The sequence below is a fragment of the Aulonocara sp. 'chitande type north' Nkhata Bay genome, linkage group LG15 (assembly GCF_057382095.1).
Source record: "Aulonocara sp. 'chitande type north' Nkhata Bay isolate Kocher_YH1m ecotype deep benthic linkage group LG15, A_spYH_male_GT1.1, whole genome shotgun sequence".
Classification (NCBI taxonomy): domain Eukaryota; kingdom Metazoa; phylum Chordata; class Actinopteri; order Cichliformes; family Cichlidae; genus Aulonocara; species Aulonocara sp. 'chitande type north' Nkhata Bay.
In genome coordinates, this window is record NC_141358.1 from 4189498 (window position 1) to 4209116 (window position 19619).

Consider the following 19619-nt stretch of genomic DNA (forward strand, 5'->3'; position numbering starts at 1 on the left):
CTCCAATCCAATTTCTCTGTGCAACTCAAAACCATAAAGACACATTTTTTAAAGAGTCTTTGTTTCGGTCATTGAAGAAAGGAAACAGTCTTTCTTGTATATGTTTGGACTCAAAATAGTAGACCCTTTGTTTTAAGACACTTTCGTTTGTTTTGGCTTCGGGTCTTATTATCTGCTGTGGTGCAAAGCTATGGCGTTGGGTAAATTCTCTGTCCTTGTTCTTTGTACTTTTCGGCATTTCTGACAAAGCTGTATGCTTTTAGTAGTATTCAACCCAGAGGAGAAAAGAGGGCAACCCCAATAATCTTGTTTGACAGTTGGGAGCAGGGGCCGCTAGGCAATGGTGTCCCACAATGCAACTGTGAAAACAAACAGCATGTAACTGTGTGAAGAGGGGTGGGAGGTGACGTTCACCACACCAACATATGTATACGCTCACATACTACCCTACATACATGTGCAAACCCCTAACAGGCCTTGCATGTGTCAGACTTTAATCCAGTCTGTTTCACACACGTGTATTATGACAACCACAACCTTTCTGTGTCACAGTTTCTTTCACTTTCCCTCTGTTGTTCTTGCAGTGCAGGCTGGGGTTCTAATCCTGTTAGGACCTGTCAGGACCAATACAGCGATAGGTCGAAGCGCCATTGCTAACCATCCACCACCACCTCAAGATCAAAGGTGTTGACACAGGAGAGGAGAGCGACTGTATTTGCTCCTGAGGTGGTTACTGTCAAACCGTCATGAGCTGTTAATGACTGTACAGAGAGTGGAATAACCTCATGAGACAGGGAGAGACCCATTTCTTCTGTATAAGGACAGCATTCGGGAGCGTTGAAAACCCCTGTTTAACCTGTATTACTTTTATCTTTCTATTTATTATTTTCTGATGAATTGTTTAGACCATGAAACATCCATAAAGTGTGAGAAAAATTTGACATTAAAAACATCCCAGAGCCAGGTTGCTGTCGTCTATTTGAAGTTCAAAAAATAAGCAAAAAAAGAGAACCTTTTACTTCTTTTTACTAAATCAGTGAAAAGGACAAAAAAGAATAGCAAGCAAAAACTGAGTCCAGGCAGGCCCACGCAATTCAAACCCCAAACACAACTCAACCACTGTTTATTTAGAAGTTGGAGTTTCATGATCCAAGACTCGGGCATCTGATTTTTCTGCAGTGCTTCTAGGTTGAGACAATGGTTGCGTGTAATGCCATCATCCATAGCCCTGACATGCTATATATAACTTAGCTACAGTCACCAAGATGTGATTGGTGGTAAGAACTTCATTACAAGCACAGAATGAAACAATGTTGCAAGGATGTAAAAGTTTTTTCTTGCAGCAGGACTTTAGAAGTGCAAAAGTGCAAAAGTCTTAAGCTGCCCCTCATTTACTACATTTTTCTAGGAAAGTGCAAACATACACAGAAATGCAGTTTATAAGACAAAAACTGAGTAAGAACAATTTTAACCAGCTTGAAAGTGAATATTTGGTATGACCATCTTTATTTTGCTCTTAGATGAGCTTTCTTCTTATTTATTTCATTAGTCCTCAGGAATACTTCTCCAGGCTACCTTAAGGACATTCAAAACTCTTCTTTGGATGTTGGCTGCCTTTCGTTTTGTTCACTGTCAATATGATTCCACCCTGCATCAATAATTTGGAAGATCGGACTCTGGGGAGGCCAGTCCACGGCTGATAGAGCGCCACTGTGTGTTTTTCCATTCGGCTACGCTTTTACTGCATTGGCAGTGTGTTTGAGATCATTGCCAAACTGAAAAAGGAAGTTGTTGCCAATCAGACTCTTTCCAAATGGTACCGCACAGTGGAACAACATCAGATGGTACTTTTCTGTGTTCAGAATTTCATCAATTTTGACACCACTGGTTGAGATGCAGCTCCAAACCATGAAAGAGGCTCCAGATGTCTGTAGACAAATATACCTTTCTCGTGACCATGATATATGATGATTATTTGAAGAAAAAATGTTAAATTTAAATTAATCACTCCATAAGATCTGTTGCCACTGATTTTTAGTCCAGTTCTTTTTCCGCTGTTTCCCTTCATTAAGAATGGCTTCTTGAAAACCATCCTGCCACAGATCGTTTCTGATGAGGCTTTGGTAAAAAGCAGATGGATCAACCGAAGGTCCTGATATATCTCTAAGCTCCTTTGCCTGATTTTATGCTATTTTTTTAAGGACAAGACTTTCAGATACCGTTCATCTTTATTTTGTAGCCTGCCACCTGTTCTTCATTTGTCCACCATGCCAAGTTTTTGGCTCTTTGGGAAACACCTTGATTTAGTATTTTATGCCTGTTAGAAGTTTTCTGTTTGTGCTCACACAACACTGATTCATTATTTGAGTTGGGAGCTGTTTATGCTTGAATGATTCATAGGTAAATGTTAAATGACTTAACAAAAAACATTCCTCTGGAAATGGTCAGGTACAGGGACTGAAAGTCAGTGAAAAAGTATCCAACGTCCAAAGGAAAACTTTGAAAGATGTTCAGAAAGCCTGATAAGAAAAACTATTGATCAAGATCGGTTTAACGACACCAGTGTACGATTGTGTCGGTTGCTGCCACCATTTTAATGATATATATATTAGACCGTTTATTTGAGTTTTCATGGAAAAAAAGTTTGAAAAACATCTGCAGTTTCTTTGCTTCTGGTTTTGACTTCCTCCTCCAGCAGCAGCGTGTGGGGGGCTTTGTCTTAGTGGCGACACCTATCGTTTAGAAAACTGCTGGGTGTATCTGCACCATAACGACAAGCATAAATGAATTCGGCTGTGTGATGACATCACCTGCGACGCACAAAGGGACCAATGTAGCGGTTATAATGGGAGGGGAGGTACTCATCTTTATAGCTCTCATGATTATTCCACACACAACGGATCAAATCCACACCTGACACCTGTGACTTTATTCACAGTCGTCTCCCTCCTCACAGGAGAAATCTACAGTTGACAAAGGTAGGCCAGTGTGGAAGTTTGTGTGAAATTTAAAACTTGTTCATAGCAGAATCATCTGCAGCAAAACTTCAAATCATAACGAGAAAAATCTGACAGTACTGAGGCTTATGGTGTCAAAGGCTGAGAGCCTATTAATAACCGACACACACTTTTCAACACATTATTATAGAGTTTATGTGGCTGCCTTCATGCACAATGTTCTTTCACATTTGTTTTAGCAAACAACACATTTTTCATGTTTAAATGTTTTTAACTTAATAAACATGTCAGATACCATATTTTTAAAATTAGAAACATACCAATCACTGAATCATGTCCATTATTTTTTGCCCTTCCACACTTTCAAGCTGACCAGACAACAAAGGAAGTTTTGCACATGACAGAATTAATATGCTTCATTTGCAATTTATTTTTTATGTGTTTTCAGTCATCCAAACAGTCTACTGACTTCAAAGCTGTGCTGGGTTAAGAGGATGACTCATGCATTAATAACAAAGGCAGTTTTTTAACTTTGATTGCAACACCAGCCTCTCTACTACTCAGCAGAGTGGTCAAGTTTTACTGCAATGTGAATGAGTGGCTGCTCTTACTTAACAAGTCATTATAAGACAATGGGATGTCTCTGTGATAGCGCCTTCCAAATAACAGGTCACTCTCCAGACAGGCCGGCAACCATGGTCAAATTAGACGTACTAGAACAAAAATAAAAAATAGACTTTTGTAAAATGTTAAAACTAGCTTAAATGACTTTGAACTTAGAAATCTAAATAAAATTTAAAAAAAATATATAAGTCTGTGTTTTATTATTTGTTAATGTGAGAATAATTTGAATAATTTTCATGATGATGCTTTGATGGACATATTTTTTGAGATTACGCTATCGACAAAATTTTGGGTCAGCTGTTTTTATTTTAATACCTATAATGATTTTTCCTAAATCTCACATCTGCCAAATGCCCTCCATAAAGGACTAAAATTAACACCGAAACTAATAAAAACTAGACTAAAACATGTTCACATAATACAAACTAAATTCAAAGATATTAACTTCTATGGAGACTAACTGGAGCTAAACTAAATAAAATAGAAAACAGAAAATACAGAACTTTGATAACTCTGCTGGTAAAATAACATTTTCTACAGCTGTGAAGCAGCGCTGCCTTTTCTTGTGCCTGTGAGCTGTTGAACAGACACACAATATGTGAGCCTGCATGTGTGATCATGTTTAAGGGCATGCTCTATTATTATCGGTTCTGCAGGACATTGCATGCTGACCCATGGGAGCGGAGTTCGCACCAACGCACGCGGCTCTACACACAAACACACACTGCGGTTATGTGGTTTTTCCTGCGGCCGCTCAACTCATTCAGGCTCTGACCAATCCCCCCTCTCCGCTGCCCCCACCCTACTCCCACAATCCCACTGTAGCCCATCGCTTCCCCATCCCTGGGGATCGCACAGCGTCGCTGGGCACTCACTTCCTCAGCCGTGGGCAGAGAGCCAGCAGCTGGGGCTAAGGCAGGGGGGGACGCATGAGGGGCAGAGGGAGAAATCTGAGAGGAGGATTTATTAAGAAGGAGGGAAAAAAGGTGGCTGTGAAGAGGCAAAGGAGAGAGGAAAAGGTGGAGGGGAGGTCAGTGGGGGTTACCTATCACATAGTTTATCATATACAAAAGTCCCAAGGCTGGCTGTCATCCTGGAGACTGAGTCAGGTCTGAAAAGTAAACGTCTGTGTGCTGATGGAGATGAGGCGATGGTGACACAGGCTACACTATAGCCATTGTATGAAAGCTTCTTTAGGGTGGCCTCTCAATGTAAATTGAATATATTCATGTAAATGTTATTAAAAAATTTAACGCAGACACGTTTTCAAGACAAGAAAACAAATCTATATGATGTGTTTATTTCTACTAAGTAATCTAGCCACGAAATACGACTGTTTTTCAAACTTCTGGGGGGGAAAAATGAAAACTATTCCTTTACTGAAAATGTCTGCAATTCATCTTTGTCCACTATTGTTCTGGGCACTCATCAAGGAAAAGGGAAAAAAAGCTGTGTCATCAACGGGGAGGGAGAGAAAGGGTGGGAGGGTAGTAAAGTGGGAAATCTGGCTGGTTCCCAGGCTTGCCCTCTAGGCCTTCTTTCTTGGACACAACTCAGCACATCAAAGATGTGAGAACAGTGGGAAAGGAGAAGGGACTGAAAAGGGAGGCAAAGAAAAGGGAAAGAGATGGACGGATAGCAATAAGAGGAGATCAGAGAAAAAGAACCTCGCTCAGAAAAAAATGTTAGAACTTCTCCAGCATCCCTTCTTTGGTATAAAGCCTTACCAGCCCCACATAAACACAGCAAACCTGTGGAAAGTTTCACTCCTCTCTGGAGGGTCCCCCTCTCTCCTCACTCATTTTATTTCTGTCTAGCTGGCACTCCACTTTCTTGTCTTGTTTTAGGAAAATTCGGCTGCTGTGTGCCCATGCAGCCCAAGTCTTCCATGCAACCATCACAGACACACATTTCCAGTTTGTGTTTGTTTTATGCAAACACATCCATCTAGGTTACCTCTGTGTCCTGGAAGCTGATGTTCAACCGGATGCTTGTATGGGCGTATGAGCTGTGTAAGCTAGCCACACCTCAGCCCAAACCTCCCCATCCAAATGCATCACCTCCTCTCTGAGATGTCTTTTATCTTCAGCATCGTGTGAGGAGATAGAAAGAGGGAAATACATTTAACTATGCCTGTTAAATGCCACCAATTAGGGAAAAAAGGCCGCACACTGCGTTTTAAGCTTTGCCAGGGTATAGAATCTACTCAAATCAAAGCGACATCGCCATCTACAGGAGGGCTGAAGGATTTAACCCCCCCCCCCCCCCCCCCAAAAAAAAATTTATCTGCCACATCTCAGTGTTACCAAAACAATAATGTAACTCCTAAATGACAAGCAACAACATATATTGGACATTTAGGCTGTAGAACAAGTCAAGAAAAAGTCATCATACATGTCATGCTGTTTGGCCTCCTCTGCAGCAGGTGGCGCTTTCACTACATTCTCTGTTCAAGATCACGGTAAGAGCTGGATAATGGCCCTGTTTGTTTAGCCAACAGTGTTGACGCCCACCCACAGGTGCCAAAGGTATAGTGAATACTGTGCCAGCTGTTTGCAAGCCACAGCAGCCCCTGCATGGCTTGGCTTCACCCTGCTTAACTGCCTGATCTCACAGGAAGGGAGGAAGTGGTTGAGTTACCAGCAGCAAATTTGAGGTTTATAAAAGGAGAAAGCTGTTAAAAAAAAAAAAATCAGAGTGCAGTTTCCTTAAACTCAGCGGCTAGCCGGGGTAAGGTGCTCTGTCCTAATATGTAATTCATTGTCATTAGTCAGTGTTACACACAGGAATGGGCGACAGAAAAAAAAAAACAGTAAAACAGTTTTAAGTGCTCTGATTCAGTGGCGTACTTAAGCACAGCGACAAAAGGCATGAGCTCCAATTTCATGGAAGCTTGATTGCCTCGTAAATCTGGATTCATTACGCTATTAATCCGTTGTTGTTATCTGTGTCACACCAGGAAGCCATCCGCAGCGACCACAAGCAGGTAACACATGCTCGCTCGGAAAATCTAGAGAATGTTGCTCATATAGAAGAGAAGCTCATACAAAAGTCGACCTGCAGGGGGGAATACTTTTGCATGTCTTTTGAGAACATAAGGCTGCGTTTGACTTGAGATGTGAAATCAGTTAGTCATGTCTAGCATTTGGATTTGATGAAGGCCTACCTTAGCACGGTCCTGTCTTCGCCAAGAAGTAATGGGGAGGGGGGGGGGGGGGTAAGGTACAGAGAGCTGGCAGCTTTGCCTGGCTCGCTATTGCCGGTACAACGAAGCTCAGTTCACACTCAGCTGTGGCATATTTGGAAAACTTCAAGCAAAGCGGCAAGAAGGAGAAAAAAAAAAAAAAAAAGAGCTTTTAAATCAGTTCCACTCTCCAGTAAATTACAACCCTGCATTTTTAATTTCCTCTCTCCATACAATGTTATTCATTGGCATCCAAGCCAAACATGGGCCCCTGCAGCTCTGCGGGACAAACTGTCCTCTCATGCAGTCGCTACCTGTCAGGAGCACAGAGGCGTGACTGAAAAAATGCATTCCTTGATGTAGAGCTGAGAGGTGTGTGAGGTGGTAGGGAAAAAGTGGAGAGAAAAAAAAGAACAAATAGCGAGCAGACCGCTGAGTGGAGATCTAATCTAGAAAAATGGTTATCTGATCAGTGATAGGAGTCGCCGGCAATTCTCTTATTGTAACACTGGCACTTGAAGTTCAAATTAAATAAAGTCCTATCCAGCATATTAAAGATGCAAACAGCTGCCTTGTTAAATCCTGAATTCGTGAACTTTGCACACCGATGCTTCATGGCAATAATCGCCCAATTACACACTAAGAAAATGTGCATACCAAAACATGAATACTCCATGCTTCAGGAAACTGTCTAAGCTTCTCCAAACACAAGAAAGAGACAGACATGGTTTCTGGAATAACAATAAGAGCTTGTTACTGTAACAGCAAAGCCTCATTTGTTAGCATTATGTATCTAAATACCATCTAAAAACCATGGCTCATTCTGATTAAGCAGGATCTTGTAACAGTGTAGCCTTTCAAATAGCTTGTATAGGTCCCGTTAACGTATATCTCCTGTTTGGACCCGAGCAAACCAAGCAGTAAAGTTTCATACTGAACTGAGTTTAAAGAGCTTTCTTTGACTTTATCTGAGCCTGATCGAGGGACTCGCACATTAGGATTACAGTGGAACAATTTCATTTAAAAAGGTGTTTTCCTTTTCCCTCTATCTGTTTTTGTCATCAGGTGTGGATACTGCAGGGCCATTTGACAGAGATGTTGAACAGGTTTCAAGCATGAAAGAGGATAAGAGAGCTCATTAAGAGCACAGACTAACTTTAACCAAGGTTCCGCTAATTCAGCTCTTTCCACAAAAGGCGATAGGATCAGGCACCTGGCTTTTGCTTAGACAGGCTTTGCATGTCTATGTAATCCAAAGAGACAGCATGGGCAGGACTCGGGCTTCTCGTTAGAATATCCCAGAACACAACAACATAATCGTGTCATTAGCCTCGGGCCATTCTGCCACATTGTTATTGCGGGTGGGAAACACTGGATTAGATTTCAGCAGACTTAGCTGACCTCTGCCTCACAGCCCACCAGAACAGGGGAACTACAGCATGCTGTCCTCCACTCTGGCACCAAGCCTAGCCAAACATTTTAACTTTCATAGACAAAAACAAAACGTTTCACCCTTCTTTCCCTCATTTCTTCCAGTTGTAAAATGTTTTTTTTATAAAGCTTTATGGAGACATGTTTCTACTGACTTTTTGTGCTGCTGCTGCAAAATTTGAGCAAAATTCACGCACCGTGATCCTGCGTTGATTATTTTGCTTTTTGTCTTTTTCTTTATTCCTTAATGTGTTATTCATCCTGTTCCGTGTGTCTCCAGGCACACTTCAGAAATGGATATAAAATAAACAGTCGTGTTTTCGCCCCATCACTAGCCCTTGACTGCATATACCTGTAACAATAAACAGCTGGGTTTCTTGGCTTGTTTATACTCATCTCTAAGCGTTTGAGGACAGAACCACAACAGGAACTAGACTGTGTATATGGATTTGCTAGGCAGACGCCCACTGTGAAGCGCAGGGTTGGTGGATGTTACTAGACCATGATAGAGCGGAGGCTGCTGGTAGGTAGTGTGCACTCTGTCTGGCAGGGCTGAGGTTTACCTTGGAGTGACACCAACCATCTGCATGCTATAAGGACTAAATTGCCAGCTTGATGTCCAGCACGCAAGACAAAAACTTTCTACATACATGAGGATGGTGTGTATTTGTGGGTGTAAGGGTGTAAAACAGAACCAGACAGAGACAAAGATGGAGAACAGCCAGCCAGTAATAGGTAAAAAGAAGTATTCAGTAGCAAGTGTGGAAGACTAAGGTAATTTCATTTTATTGCCTCATTTTCAATAAAGACGTGTCATCAAGATTTTATGTCAAGCACAATCACATAATTGGTTTGTTTTTTTAGGGACAACTTTTAACAGATGGCCAATATGCAGTCATATATATGTGCACATGATCTTTAACTCTTTCGCTCTTACATGTATGTTTTTTCATGAGAAGATAGATATTTAAAATTATATTTGAAATATATAAATTTCAGAATAAAATCGTGAAAAAACTGTGCTGAATATTTGAGGTTTTTAGCCAGTTAATCCCCCAAACTGAGACCCCGCAGGGCCTATGCACAGTGTATTGTTTCTAGCTTGCCTATGTATCTTATTAGCCGACTGTTCTTATTAATCGTTTTTGTAGATGTAAAATAATATATTTAATATCATTAAAAAAAGAAGTGAAAAATGGAATAATGGATCAGGCAAATACACAACTTAATACTGAAGGTAGTGTAATGTGGAAAATTAAGTGCACTCTCTTTGCTCTCATGGGATTTAAGAAGGGTATGTTTACCAGCTGTTGCTGTTGCCGCTGGTTTATCAGCAAGTGTGATCACATCTATAAAAGCAGATGTTTTGGCAATTTGCTAGTCTGGAGCATTCATGGGTGTGTTAACACAATGACACAATCCTCCCAGGGGTGGACAGCTGCAAATCTCCCACAGAATGGCAGAAAAAGAAAAGAATCAATGCAGTCAAAGTCCAGCGACCTGACAGAAACACCGTGATGGGACGTAAAGAGAGCTGTGCATAAAATAATGCTCACAATCTTGGATGGACGTACTTTAAATCTTATACTTTTTTACATTTTAACCTTTTATCTCCTAAAAGATAAATATTTTCCATATGACTAAAACTGATTCTCAAGTATGATTTCAGTAACTCACCTACACAAGGTACTTTGTTTAGCGTAAAGCAGCTGTGGCAGATGTTCTAGTTTTAATCTCCACATTTCCACTTTTTCTCAAAATGTTATTTTGACTTTATGAAAAGAAAACGTGCTGATAGAGATGGCTCTACAAAGCTACTGAACTGTGGGCTTCTACATAATTTTTCACAGGATTGCACAGAGTGAAAAGTTTATATGTGTATATATGTATGCATTTATTTCTATTCATGCTGGAAGTGAGAAAAACAACCCTGCTGTTTTGTCTGAGGCACCACACAACACATTTTGTAGGCAGATAGTACTACACAAATACGTGCAATGTTAAATTGTAACTGTTTCATGTGCCTATGGGAACTGTATTTGAAACTGGAAGAATTGTTAGTAGGAACAGTTCAACAGCAGCTTGAGCTTCATCCCCACATCTACAGCCATGTTTTGTTTTGAGCCAAAAAACTAAACTAAACAAGTCTTTCAATTAAAAGGTGACACTCAGGGACAGCTAATTTACTCTCTCTTTTTTTTTTTTTTTTACTTGCCGTTGCACATTTGTATTCACTTGTGCATTGACATTGTTTCTAGAAATGGGCCAGAGTGCTGAGACCTGCGACGGGGCAGCATTTTTCTCGCCACCTCCCTATGACTCAGAGTTCAATTTTGGGAAATGTATAAGACAAGATGTAAAAGGTCAGTTTCTCTGACAGTGGCATCTCTGGCAGATGGGTTCCAAAAAATGTACATGGTGGGGAAAAAAATCACCAAATCATCAAAACAAGAGCACAAGGTCTGTGAACTGGAGAACTGTGCACGAAAGCACAAGAGTCAGTCTGTAAGGAAACTGGGGGACTGGTATGCATACTGAGGGAGCTAATTAGAAAATTTAGCTAATTTACTCTCTGCAGCTTCCATGAAGTAAACCGAATGTTTTAGTGTTTTTCAGTTCACTGCTTTAAATTTAAGCCCAACTCAATTCGGTCTTTGTTGTTCTTAGTTAGAAGACTGTACGCTATCAGCTGAAACTCTAACTAAGCCACAGGCTGGTAAACTTAATGCAACACTTACAAACTAAACAATCAGATGGTTTTCCTCGGAAGCCGTAGTCACAGTATGAGATTTTCTTCAGTGTTGATCGCTACTTTATTTCCTCTGGAACTGATCAAAGAACTTAGTTTTCCAGTTCGTTTGTGTTCTTGTGTAACACTTGAAGCTGCTGCCAAGTCATAATTATGATTTTAGTTTATTATAAATGCCCATGTTAGTTATTATGAATACAGTTAGTACATTTATTATGTTTAACATCTCACAGAAAGCAATTCATATTGAAACTAAAATTAACTTTCTCATCTCACTTAAGCTTAAAGGTTCTTTTTTACTCCTAACAGAAATAGTGACTTAATTTATACTGTGATATAGATCAGTATTGACTGAAAAAAATAGTTGTGATTAAGACTTTTTTTCCATTGCCCAGCTGTAATTTATGGCACTGGAATCATTGGAAAAATGGAGTTCCTCACTGGAAAATTCATATGAACCCTTCTCAAGTTGGAACACCAATTTGGAAAGCTGGCAAAAAGTTTTGTACATAACTTGCAGGATATTCGGTATGCAACATAAACAGAATAGTAGCACAGAAAAGAAACATGTCAGAGTAATACACTTTTGATTCATGCTGGAAATTTGCTTCTTTCAGATTTTTGCTAACATTTTAAACATTTTTTGCCGTCTCTGCTGAGTGGACACACTAGATTACTTAGATAAGTTTTTTACTGGCAGTAATCTGGTAACAAGCCAGTCAAAGCAATATTCATTTTGTATGTCCTGGAAACAGCTATCAATGTGTCATTTAAATCCTCTGAGCTATAAAACAACACATCATCTTTTCAGCATCAATCTTTCCCACGTTCCGAATTAAAAGGACATGAATGCAGTGAAGTCGGAAGAACAACCTCCCAACTGAGGAAGTGGGACCATCCACGGACCTTCAATTCACACTTAGGGTAACCTTGAGAATTGGCAGTTTGTGCTATAAAGTGTCTTGCTGTAGCAACTTCACTAAATCTAGTTGGGATTATGGGTTGGCCCACACACAATCATAATGGTTTGCTCAGATATGCAGAGAAAGTTTCATAAATAATATTCCCAGCGTCTCAAGACACAACATGCCGGACAGGCGTCTTTAATTCAACTGACAGGAAAATTAAAAGCCTTCATTACCCTAAAGTCATCTAGGGGAAACAAACTTTAACAGCTCAGATCAGCACACTATGAATGCGATGGTCTGAGCTGAGCCAATCCCCAGCCAGCTCTGGGCTTCTGATTCGTTTTCCAGAAGGATGTGGGACTCGCTAGTGTGGCAGCTGCTTAAAATAAAGTGACAATTTTTAATGGGGTTTCAAACCTCAGCGAGTCACTGCATCCTGCCAAGCCCCCAGAGATGGCAAACGTCCAAACCCTGCTTTTATCAGACAGGACACGGAGGAGTGAGCTTGTTCTCTCAGCTCAGTTCCATAAGGAGGCCCAAATGCAGTCAACCGTTTACTACTATTTTGTGGAAGTGCCTTTCCCATCAGCAGGGGCTTTTTATATGTGCCATACGTGCACACACGACTAACGGGCTCTAAGCTGGGCTTTGAGGTGAACGCTCGCCTAACAATCAATGGCATCAGAAAATCCTGTTAAGTTCAGTTAAACCTCTGGTCAGTTTGTGGGGTCTGAGTGAAGCTATTTTCATGGTAATGATAAAAACCTGATGAAAAACAGGTTTTCACTCAAATTGTGGCTTGAGTGTAATATGCACCGTATTGCCTGATCTCTTTTGACTCTCTCTGTTACAGTCAGTTGAGTCTACGCTCTGATCAGGGCCAGCTGAAAGAGGTGTTCAGTCACACACAGCGAGAAAGAGACACGAAGCCTGAGACTAACAGGAAATGCAATTACTGTCTGTCTGAACGCAGCTTTCCTCAACAGTATGACCAATTTCACAGTAATTTTAGTGAGTCAACAAGTCGTAAGTAATTATTATAGGCACCTTCATGTTTTCACACGGCGCACAGCTCCCCTTTGTGGTTTTATCCCTTGGCCATTTGATCCTTCTAATCATCTACATGCTATTTAAATTGTACACAGGAGCAGCAGGCCCCTACAAATCCCTGGAGGCGGCCCACCACCTCTGTGTTTATGGAATACTGTCATTTAAACACTGTGTCAACAGGTATCAAGTTCCTGCTTTGGTTTCTTTCCTGTTTTAGGGCTGGTAGTGTACAGTAACAGTGGACACTTCGCTGACAGTGTGCTGTCAGAGCCTCGGGTGGTCACTAGATACGTTGCGCTGCTGATCACTATGAAACTGCACTTTCCAAGTTGTGTCTGACAGGTTAATGTTTGACTTTTGAGGTGAGGGAAATGCTGCAAATAACGGCTTCGAAAAGAATGGCTGGAGGGCAGATATCTCAACTCTAAAGTGGCGCCTGCCCCATCGCTTGATCAAACAGTCATCCAGGGAAGGTGAAATAAGATCTTGGATCAGTGACATCAGAAATCTGACAACTGCAGCGGTGTGATGCTCTCAAACCTTCCACGTTCACTTCCCACACTCTGCAGATTCATTACTTCAAGTCCTATATTGTTTTCACCGAGGCTAGTGAGAGCCAGTAAGGCATGTAATGGCAAGCTGCAAGTGCAGTTGGTTGGAAATTACAATAATTGGGACTGAACATATACACCTTCAAAGAAGTTCAGTCACAGTCAAACAGCCAGCTCATGTTCCCCTACCTGCATGCTGGCCAGGTTGCTGCTATAGCAGTTGTTGATGTTACTCGCCTGTCTCTCAATTAACTCTTTTGCCACACGAATGCACCATCTTGGATTCTGCACCCTCAGTGAGTTTGGCCTAACGGCATATGAGCGTATGTTATCCACCTGCTGCAATATCTTGCTAGAGGGGCTCTCCGAATCATTGCACATCTTCTGGAAAGCAGAAAAATACAACCCTTAAAAAATAAAATACTTCAATACAAGCAGCATGATCCAAAATTGTAATTTCCACGTGAACTTTGCAAAACTTGAACCTCTTTGAGACACAGTTTGTAAACAGAAGCAATTATAGTACAGAGGTGGGTTAACCAACATCTCAAAATAACCATCAAAGCAACAGAAATATAAATTTAACAGATTTGTTAGCTCGGCTTTAAATGTCAGTTTAAAAAGTGACAAAGTGACAGGCTCTGTATACAGCTAGCTGTATCCAAAGCTTCATTACATCTCTGGGAAGAACCATGAGACTAGATCAAGCAATGAAAAGGGATGATTTCAAAAAGAATATGACATCTTTAGTTATCCCAATTGCAATCTTCAGATACCTCTCAGCCATGACTGCTGAATAAAAGCCCTGAGAGATGAAACACACCACACCATGAAACACGACTTTGTATGCAAACAGCCAGTGAATGAGTTGGTGGATTATCCAAACAACTATTTTAGGGAATTCCCCATCATATCCCCACCATAAATCAACAAATTCAACCTACTACTTTGCTTACAGTGCTGTTGAACTAGACCCAGAAAGACACATGCAGGGTTATTTGACTGACAATTTTAGTTTGTTGTCATCTATACTCTCAACTCTAAAAATATTTCTTCAAGCTCACCTTAACTTTGAGGTTATGACGGTGAATTTTATGCCATAAAATCAGCATGTTAGCATTGTCACTGCATGTTCATGTTAACATTAGAAGTTAGCACTACAGCACAGGGCTAGGAACTGTGCTGTAGCGCTAACTGCTAATGTATTTTTGTGGATTGTTGCATGTATGGCACAACACCAAATTATACACTAAATCCTGCAACCTATAAGACTCAATAATATTAACACATATGATGACTACCAAGAGCTCATAGTGCCTCTCCAGTCGTATGATTCATCAGAGAGCTCTGCACGAGAAGCTCTTCCATTCACACACATGTGGTGACTTTCACTGGACATGAAAAACCTCCTGGCTTATCATTCCCAGGGTGTCAAAACTGTCACTGGACTCTCAAAGATGTGCACAAGGTGTTCCCTTTGGCTTCTGGGCTGTGGCATTATTTGACACTGAAAGCAAACAGGCTTGTTTGGAAGAGTGACAAAGTATACACGAGGAAGATTTAGCGGCAGCGGCTGCCTAAATTACAAGAATGTCAACCAGAAGGTCACAGATCGCGTGCCACTTGGGAGCACTTAATTGTGCTTTGTTTTCACTCTGTTTGCTTAAGTTTAAGCACCACAACTGCCTGTAAAGGTTTACAAAAAGATCAGGATTTGGTTTAAAGTGCAGACTTTCGTGTTAAAAGAATTACCCTCAAGCATATCTATTGCATTCAAACATCACATCAAGGGGTCCTGAATCATCACATATACATGTAGCAAGTTTGTAGCAAGACTGAACATACTCCTGCTGCGATCAGTGACTCAAGGCACAAATGTCAAAGAACACCTTGTGTGTATCTGCGTGACGCCAGCAGGTTTGACAAAATGTCAGTATTTGACTCCCTGGGAATGAAGACAGACGTCCATGTACACTGACACTGCACAAGTGATTGCTGTGAGTTCAGCCTGTCTGCGCATACCTCTGTCAGAGCCAAAATGATTAAACAAATACCCCCTTTGTGCACAGCAGCCTTGATTAGGCTGAGTTTCATGTACCTCTCTGAAAAAGAAATACAGGAAAGTGCCGTTGGTGGTGCCAGAATTTACTTGCCCTGTTCAAACACCGTTCCCATCAAAGTTGTTTTAACTCTCTCACATGGAAACTACATTTATCATGCCTCTCCTGAACATTCGGAGAACCAGTATGATTATCTGACTGAAAGATAAATATTGAAACTTTATCTGCATTAGTGGTCACAAAATGCTGGCATCAATAACTTTGAGCAGGAGATTGTTTTAACTGCAATGACACGAGTGGAAATAGGATTGTTGTGGTGCGCTTAATGGAGTGCGGGATCTTCTACCAGCCCAACATTAGTGATGACGCAGAGACGAACTACACAATATTTTGAAATGTTCAACAAGGGAGAATCACCGTCGGTTGCTCTATGCGTTTAAAATAATTATTATTATTTATACCATTTAAAAACTAAAATAACTGTGGTTCAAAATAACACCCAGTCAATAAGAGGTTTTTCGTAATATTTACCTTAGGTGCAGAGTAATGTGTCTGAAAGCTCACATCTAAACCGGGTATTTAAATTCTGTTTACTACAGGACAAAAGTATTACAAAAAACTCACACAAAAGAAAAGTGTTGAGATAAGCAATCCTGCCCTCTAGTGGGGACAATCTAAATTGCACTGGTGAGTGTTTCTCATCCTAAAACAGTCACTGATTACTTAGGCTACGTTCACACTGCAGGTCTTAATGCTCAATTCCGATTTTTTGATCAAATCCGATTTTTGTGTCTGCTCGTTCACACTATAAATAAAATGTGACAGCAAACGCGCTCTAGTGTGAACCCTCAAAGCGGCCCGCATGCGCAAAAGAAGACATCACACACAACGCGCTCTGTTTAGACCCAGAGCAAACAGTATTGTTTGACTGATGGCCCTTAATATAAAGACTTGTTTCGGACTTTTGCTTTAAGTTATAAAGTTATTTTGTTATTTACATTTGGCCTAATAATGATCCTTATTGCTGTTTTAGAGGAGCGGTGCTTCAAAAGATAGTTGCAGATTTCTGTCAGAATCTGCAGATTATACAGTACAAATAAAATGTTCACGTTTCTCCAACGCTGTCTTCCCAACAGTTTCACTGACATGTACACTGGATGGCCAGGAAGCGTTCACGATGTCTTCTCCGGCGCTGATAATTGGCGTCTGTCTTGTGTCAGTAACGTAAAAGACAGATTTAATGCGACACGACCGTTCAAACAGCAGTCGATTTCTAAAACATCAGATATGTATCGGGCTCAGCACCACATACGAAAGTGACCCAGGTCGGATTTGAAAATATCGGATTTGTGCCGTTCACACTGTCATACCATGATCGGATATGGGTCGCGTAGGGTCAAAAAAGTCGGATTCGATGCGCTTTCGCCTGCAGTGTGAACGTAGCCGAAGTCAAGAAAAACTTAAATGGTGCATGTTTTGGTTGTTGATTAATCCCGGGGTCAAACTGTCTGCTTCCAGCTTTTCAGTTATTTAGTGAATTTATTTATTATTCATGACAATAAAGAAAATATATTTTAGTTTGGGGCTTAAGAAAATAATACATTTCAAGTTGTCACCTTGAGTATTTTTGCATGTAACACCTAAGTAAGGATTGAGGAAATAATAAAGAAAAACGGTTAATCAAAATAATACAGGGAAAAGGGAAACACCACCTGGGTCTGGGTGCAGTTCCCCCCTCCAGGGGCGGGGGCACCTAGACCCGGTTTGTAGAGTACGCTTGGGGAGTGTGATCGTGTGTACAACGTCTCTTTATGTCTGTCTCCACGTTGGTTGAGTGTGGAGTAAGTGCATATGAGAGCATGAGGGTGGGAATGGATGTTTGTATCTGTGTGTGCCTGTATGTCTGTGTCTATATGTCAGGTTGGGTGTCAGGCGCCACCTCTCTGGGGACATCTCAGGCCCTCCAAGGTTTGGAGGCCTATCTCCCAGAGGTGTGGACTCGAGTCACATGACTTGGACTCGAGTCAGACTCGAGTCATTAATTTTATGACTTTAGACTTGACTTGAAAAAATGTTCTAAGACTTGTGACTTGACTTGGACTTTTACACCAATGACTTGGGACTTGAATTGGACTTGAACCGGTTTACTTGAAAAGACTTGATATTTTACCCCAAATATAAAATTTAACATGCATATTATATAGAGATTGAAAATGTGACGTCATTCACGGGTAGAACCGCAAAGGATTCTGGGAACTCGTGGCAAGCGGTACTAGCGCACGCAGGCTTTCAATTGAAATCAGTTATACAGCGATAAAAAGAAACACAAAAATGTCAAGAAGCTGTTGTATTATTAACTGCAAATAGCCGGTCGCATGACAGCCACGGGAAGCCGACGGGTAAAGAGATCGGTTGTTATCGGATTACGTCATTGAGGAGAAATTGTTCGAGCCATGTTTCCGAAGTAACAAAGACGCGACGGATGGCCTGGATTGCAGCCATTCAAAGATCAAATATAACGTCCCAGAACCCTCCAGCTCACAGGTTAGTCTGCTCCAAGCATTTACACGAAGGTCAGTCTGCTGTTGTAGTTAATACGTCATTTTTCTTAACATAATTGGTGATATAGGTTACAAGCAAGTCTGGCGCTGAACAGAAATTGTGGCGCTATGCTCCTTTATTTATTGTGCATAAATAGTGAATTGTCCTGACACAATATTGCGTTTCGCTTCTGTTATTATGGTACATTGACAAAAACATATACTTTTATTCACAGGATAAAACAGGTTTTTTGTATCACTAATTGCCCAGTACGATTACAGCATACAATATTATTGTCACTGCTACATTTCTGTGACGCTACCAGAAATTATTTCCACTACTAATTAATTACCGTTGAGCTCAAAGGTCCTATTAATAAACGGTTAAGGAATGTGTATTTATGATGACGATTTGTGAGACTGGTAAACTTATGATATGTACGATGGTCTTTCGTTCTACACGGTGCATTTCAAGGTCCTGCACCCATCCGTCGGTAAACTGTACCTGGGCTTGTTGCAGTGACCTGAAGTTACTAAACTTCATGAGTGTATGCACTCACTCCAAGAACCGTATGATTATAAATATGCATATAAATATGCTACGATGAGATAGCTGACTTCATCTAACTAGCAAATGTTGTCCAGGCTACGTTGGTGATGCAGTTTTTTTTTTTTTAAATGATATTTTTAAAAAAAAAAAATCATTTATTTATGTATGATATTTTTGTCATGCGATTTTAAAGCCGGTCCTACAACCGCATCCAAGAATAACATGCAGCTTATCTCAGAACTGTCGGTGAAAATTATTCTTGGAGCTAGGTTTAATTGAGCTGCATTTTAAAGAGGTGCAATTTCACAATTTGTGTATATTTTCTAAGTTCACTATTTGTCATGTGTTGAGAAAAACACAGATTTAAAAATTACATGGTCTAATATTTACATTTAGCATATAACTGCAACATGCTTTTTTTCGTTTTTTTTAACGACTCGAAAGGACTTGAAATTCAAAATTTCAGACTTGTGACTTGACTCGGACTTTTACACCAGTGACTTGAGACTCGACTCTGACTTGCCTGACATTACTTGAGACTTGACTTGAGACTTGAGGATAAAGACTTGAGACTTACTTGAGACTTGCAAAACAATGACTTGGTCCCACCTCTGCTATCTCCCCCTACCACCACTTCCCCTGCCAGTGGCGGACCCCCTCAGACATCGGTGCGTTGGTGGTTCTTTGTGTCCGGGGATGGGCGTCCAGGTACACACCGGCTCACTCCTTGGCGGCCGCTTATCGGGGCCTGGAGCCTGGGGCTCGCTCGGGCCACTTCGGAGGTGGGGTGCCCCCGGCCTCTCGGCCTGGGGCTCGGTCACTCAGGCACAGCTGGCTGCCGGCGGAGCTCACGGGCGCGTCACTGCAACTCCCCCTGGCTTCTGCTCCGCGGCTGCTGAGTGAGCCCTCATCTGGGACTCTCCTCAGCTCTTTCTGGGACAGTGGCGCAGCTGCCCCTCTGTTGGTCTTCCTTGGTCTCTTGTGTTCTGGGGGCCTCTGGATGTCTGGAGTTTTG

The 19619-nt window shown here is 41.2% G+C and overlaps 1 protein-coding gene across 1 annotated transcript in view; it reads right to left on the reverse strand.

Annotated features, from left to right (window-relative positions):
• runx2b (RUNX family transcription factor 2b) overlaps positions 1–19619 on the reverse strand; it is a 146383-nt gene that overhangs the window by 114823 nt on the left and 11941 nt on the right. Inside the window, exon 2 of the mRNA XM_086263609.1 lies at positions 13644–13838. The gene's annotated coding sequence lies outside the window, so the exon portion shown is untranslated. The remainder of the gene's footprint in view (positions 1–13643; positions 13839–19619) is intronic.